The following is a 6000-nucleotide window of genomic DNA, read 5'->3' as shown; positions in this document are numbered from 1 at the left end:
AATGACAACAACAACAACAACAACAAATAAGCCAGTCAAATCTACAGTATGTGGGCCAGGGTGCATGCGGAGTGACAAAGCCCACGCGCCTCATCCGCGAGCTCTCAAAGAGAGTTCCAGAGTGAAATTCAAAATATATGACATTAACAAAAAAGCCACTTTGGGAAGTATTTCTCTTTACATTTCAGGTGCGTTCATATTCTTTCTTTTCAGCAAACAAGAGCTGTAGTATAAAAAGCATTTAGGCGTAACCTCTGTTCCTACTTTTCCGCATGACGTGCAGAAGAAATCACAAGTGTGAATGTTTCTCAGCTCCAGTCCTTGGTTTTAACATTTTAAACGTGTTGTGCTCTGAAGGTAAATGTTGGCTGGGAAATTCAAATGTCTTTGCTGACGCAGAACATATCTCCTGGATCAGCCATTGTAAGCCCGCTATTGTGTATCTGAGAGTGACTGACTAAAGTCTGTGGCATATGTGCCGTGCATGCCTGCCTCAGTGTGTGCACATAGTAAATCACTTTGTGTATACGAGCGTGTGCATGAGCATGTTTTGCACGTCAGCAGGTTATATATGTGTATACAAGTGCATATAAGCTCCGTCTGCTGATGTCCCCACAACTGTACTCCGTGCATTTTGGCCTTGCGCGTGCATGTATGCATGTGTGTGTATGAGTGTGTGCTCGTCTCCCCCTTTTTTCTCTGTTTGTGTTTGTGTGTGTGTATGCACACTACATATGTGTATGTGTTTGCGGCTGCCACAATGGCATCATCACCCGCCCCTGACGCTTTGATTGTTTTCTCCGCCGCAGCAGAAATACACCAATTAATATGCAGAGAGTGAGTGAGACAGAGATGCACACACACACACACACACACACACACACACACATACAAAAACAAAACAAAACCAAAAAAAAGAGAAACAGCCGTAGGGAGGGAGATGAGGAGGGAGGTGCAATGGAAAGAAGAGTGAGGAGGGGAGGTGGGGGGTGGGCAGAAGAGATGGCACAGAGAAGGAGAGAGAGGTAAAGAATAGGGGAGATGAAATGAAAGATGAGGAAAGTATATGTGTGTGTGTGAGAGAGAGAGGGAAAGGGAGAGAAACAGAGAGCAAAAGGGGGAGAGAGATGGAGCGAGATAAGGTGGCGAGGGTGGAGGGGATGATGGGGAGGGGGCGCATAGATGGTGGGGATGAAATCTGATAGATGTTTGAGTAAAAACAAGAGAAGGAGAGAAAGAGAAAAGAGTGAGGGATGGGGCTGAGGTGATGGAGGAGGAGGGGATCAATATGTACATATTCAGTGAGATATGTTGGCAAATCAATTGAAAGGAGGGGAGGAGGAATTGATCTGGGGGCTGGTGGAGGAGGAGGAGGTAGAGGTGGGAGAAGGGTGGCGGGGGGGGGGGGGGGGTCACAAGGAGGAAGGGAGGGAGGGAGAGAAGGAGGTGATGGAGGAGGAGTGCAGAGGTGGAGTGATATGTGGCTACGGCTGCTGTCCTTTTTGTCGCAGTGTCAGGGTATTGATACTGTAATACACCCCCCCACTTCACCCCAACACACACACACACCATCTCACCCCCCATCACAATGCTGCCGTGACAACGTCTGTCGCGGCGACGCCTACTGGCACAATGCAGCCACAATACTGAGGGCACTGAAGCATCTCTCACACACACACACACTCAGAGAGAGAGCAGAGCAGGCCACAGAGAAAGAGAAAAAAAGGAGGGAGGGAATAAAAAGAAAAAAAGGGGGGAGGGAGGGGTGAGATATAAGGAGGGAGAGGAGGAGATTAAGAGGGAGGAAGATGGATGGATAAAAAAGGAGAGAGAAAAGGATGGAGATGGAGAGGAAAAGGGGGTGGGGGTGTGGATTGATGGAGAGACAGGAGCGAAGGGAGGGACGGAAGGAATGAAGGAGGGAGGTGGAGGAGAGATATGGTGGGATAATATTACATGTGTAAAATGCCGGAGGGTGTGTGCCCATAGAAACATGTTTAATGGCTTTTATGATTGCGGGGAAGGTTGTGTGAGGTGTGTGTTTTTTTGGCAGAGTGATGTATGCGGCGTACGGGTGCGAACAACAAAGTGTTTTGTGACAAATGTGTGACGATGCCCACGTGTTTGCATGGACAGTGCACTGCGTACCTGTGTCTAGACGGCGTGGGTAAACACAACGCACAAAAGCCCGCACACGCATATGCGGTTGTTGTTTTAGGATTTTAGGGCAATTTGTATCAATTTTAGACCTCTTGCATCCTAAGTGCCTAAATGTTTCAGCAACAGTTGAAAAAAGAAAAGAAAAAAGAAGCGTAATCTGTGAGACCAACTGGAAACATTTTCCAAAAAAACGGCACATTTGTCCTCTTTAGTTGGCACGAATGCAACATGTTGTTGACTGTCGTGACATGTTTTGCCCATTTTGGACATGGTTTTCTGAAGAAGTGAGGGTGAGAAAGGTTGAATTTCATGAGAAAATCCTAACAATAACAAAACCAAAACTGGCCGTTACACCTGAAATCATTTGTCAGGTTTTAAAGTTTCCTCCTCTGTGCTTGAAATCACTGGTGTCGAACTTCTACTCAGAGCAGAAAAATCAAAAGAAATAATTTATTTTTTAAAGAAAGAAAAAAAACTGACTGCTTTGACCTCCCTTTGCCAAAATGTCTGCGCTGGCATATTACTGTATCTGCCCCCCCCTCAACATGCACTCTCATTTACAAAAGAAACGCTTGGCTGGCTGCCTATAAGTCAGTTTATCCGCGTGAGATGACCAACGTCCTTTTTTTCCCCTTTTCCCCCCCTAACACTATCTCATACAGTGTGTGTGTGTGTATGATCTATAGTCCCCCCACCCTTCTCCTACTTCCATCACCCTCTCCCCTCCTCCCTCCCTCACCCTAACCCTTCTTAATATGATGTAAAAAGCTAATCGCATGCAAATGTCTGTTGTCCCGGTAACCGGGCCTGAAAAATCCCTTTGATGTTTCCCCCGACTCATTCTCTTCACGTTCTCTTTGTTCGCCACAGTCTCGCTGCTTTGTCAACATCCCCCCTTTTACCCCGCTCACTCTCTCTCCTTCATCCTTCCTGCAGCTCTCTCGGCCCTCGCTCTTGGTTCTCTACATTAGGAAAGAAAGAAGAAGAAGAAGGAGGAGGAGGAAAAAAGTTCTAACTCTACTTTGTGTCTCCCTCTTTCTATAAGCCCCCCTTTTCTATTCTTCCACTTCTTTTTTTCCCTCCCCCTGCCTGGTTACCCCCCCACCCACCCGCTCTCGTGCTCCTGCTCTCCCCTTGACTGTGCCTCTCTGTCTGTCTGCCCCTTCGCCCTCGCTCATTTCCCATCATTCCCACCTACTGTCTCCTGTCCTTCTCTTCTGTCGATCCCTTTCTCTCGCTCTCTCAGTTCTGCCCCTTCCTGTCCCCCCCTCCTGCTCCTCCTTCTTCTTTACCCAGCCTTTATCTCTCATTCCTCTCTCTGTGTCCCTCACATGCACAGATGGACACACACTCATGCTCTCAAAGTGCACTCCCCTCCTTTCGAGAATTTGATCCCTGGAACTATTTGATATGGCGCTGCACTGTAGTTATCTAATCATTCGGGGTTTTGTGAGGCAGCAGCACAGCTGGCTTCCACAGGAGACCCCGGCACTCATTACTGCAAGTTTTTTTGGGTTTTTTTGGAGGGGGGTTACAAGGTTACAGGCCTCATTTTGAGGTTTACACCCTGCTGCAAAAGGTTCAAGCGCAACAAACCACCCACCCACCCAGCTCTTCAGATCCCCCTCTGTTGAGGCTGGGAACTTTAATTCAGTTTTATTTAAAAAAAAAAAAAATCAAGTACGTACAACATGCATGTCAAACAATCCACATTGCTTCCAAAAAATGTAAACATCAGGCAAAGTGTTTCATACAAAAAAATAAAAAATAAAGAGAGAAGTTTCTATACATTAATACTGCCTTACAAAGTGCCATACAAAAGTGAGAGATTCTGCAAATGACAATTTATGCTGCAGTAGGAATGAAAGATGGTGTTCATTACATTGCTTCCAATATAATGCAATGTACCAAACAGCTAAAGGCTATGAAGTTTACAGACTTCTCCGAGCCAACAAATTACATATTGATTCAGAAACGGCTCAATAGCCATTTGCAATTTGTGAATTTGGATGCAGATATGAAACGTGCTAAATCTGATAACAGCGAAAAACCGCTGCTGCTGCTGTCTGCAGACATGAGCTTGACCTCCTGTTGCTGCCGGCATTCGCTACCTGCCGGTCTCATATTGTACCTTAAGCATGGTATTGTCTGATACACATGCTACTCAATCAAAGCGGCGAGTGCATGTTTATTGGTTTTACTGCCTGAATGCTTGCCGTCATGAAATATGAATAACACAGTGAAATGCTGAAACCTTTCGGGGCCGTGTCATGAGATAAAATGGTATGTTTTGTGTATCTTGTGCATCTTTTTGCACATTTCCTTATAATTCATTTCAACTTCAGAGAATGAGGACATAACTTTTTGTGTATGGGCCCACCAACAACAAGTCTCCACAGAGTAGTACAGGAAGTGCAAGCTTGTCTAATCTTTTTCTTCTGTTAGTGTTGAGGTTTGATATCTCAAAGAAAAATGTGACATTCTAGAGAAAAAACAACAACTGTTTTGTTCATGGTATAAGTTAGATAAGAAAATTGACTTGAATCTCAATATTAAATATTAGGGATTTATGCAACTAGTCGACTAGACATAGCTGCCCTTTGACACTAACCTGATAGCTGAATCCTTCTGTGTCCAACTTTTAGGAAGCAAATGATCAATGTAAAATCACATTAAGATTTGATCCACTCTCTGTGACATCACAGAGGCCCGAGTAGTCAAAACTGTCTCAAACAGTGTTTATTGGCAGTCTGAAGCCTAAACCTTTGTGCCATGCATGTACTGTGACCCCATTATTTGGCCACTGGTATTTGAACGCCTGCCTGGAAAAAACAAGGCTACTGTTGCTAGCACCGCTTGGATTAGCTAAACTCTGCAAACTTATCTGACGTTGTGTGCGTTTGCAATATTATATACAGCGCACATTTCAGCAACATTTAAGACATGGTTTGATTAACGAGGAACATGATTAAGTATTTATTGTATCTCCTAAGATGTAAATGAAATATTTGTTTGGCTAATGTTTAGCATGAAACTTTAAAGTAAAGAGTTTTAAATTATTTCTGAGGTTTTCTGTCTTTTATGCTAGTCGACTAGTTTCTATTTTCTTTCATTTAAAGAACTTGTAAAGTAGTTGCCTGGAAGATTCCTACTGAATACAAACTAGCAGTAGGTTAGCGGACATTAGCCTAAGCCTGCTGACAAAACTATGCTAGCTACTTTGTTTCCAATCTTTATGCTAAAGTAATCACCTGACAGTCATTATCAGTAAGTGTTATAAGACAAAATCAAATAAAGCAATATTTTTTTATCATATTTTAACAGCATTAGCAAGAAAAAACACCATGTCTTCTTTAAAACTTCCACATTCCCCCTCAGAAGTATATGAAAACCATGATTTTGGAACTATGACTTCCAGATTTAAGAATTCTTTAGAAAAATGCATGAACGTATATTTAAAAAAAAAAAAAAAAAAAAAAAAGCTTTAGCTGCACTGTCAGCATTTTAGGTATCTGTATTGAGTCTAGCTTTCCTTCCATTTCTCATTTCTGTATACAGACAACATACCTTTAAAATTCAGGATAACGAAATCAGGGTCATACCATGTTCCCAGAGTCCTTTGTTCCCCAGCTTATAATAGGATCCCAAATTCGCTTAATATGATGTGGGTCTAACCCAAACACAACAGGAGGATTGATGTGCGTTAAAAGAGTATAGAATTGCCAAACATAGGACCCTGGGAACATAAATACAGTTCTGAGGAATCCCATGTCAACCAATCTGAACTAGACTTTCCAAACTGTAATTTTCTACCGGGGGGGGGGGGGGGGAGAGAAACAT

Source organism: Astatotilapia calliptera, chromosome 3 (genome assembly GCF_964374335.1).
Source record: "Astatotilapia calliptera chromosome 3, fAstCal68.1, whole genome shotgun sequence".
Lineage (NCBI taxonomy): Eukaryota > Metazoa > Chordata > Actinopteri > Cichliformes > Cichlidae > Astatotilapia > Astatotilapia calliptera.
This window is presented reverse-complemented; position numbering follows the sequence as displayed.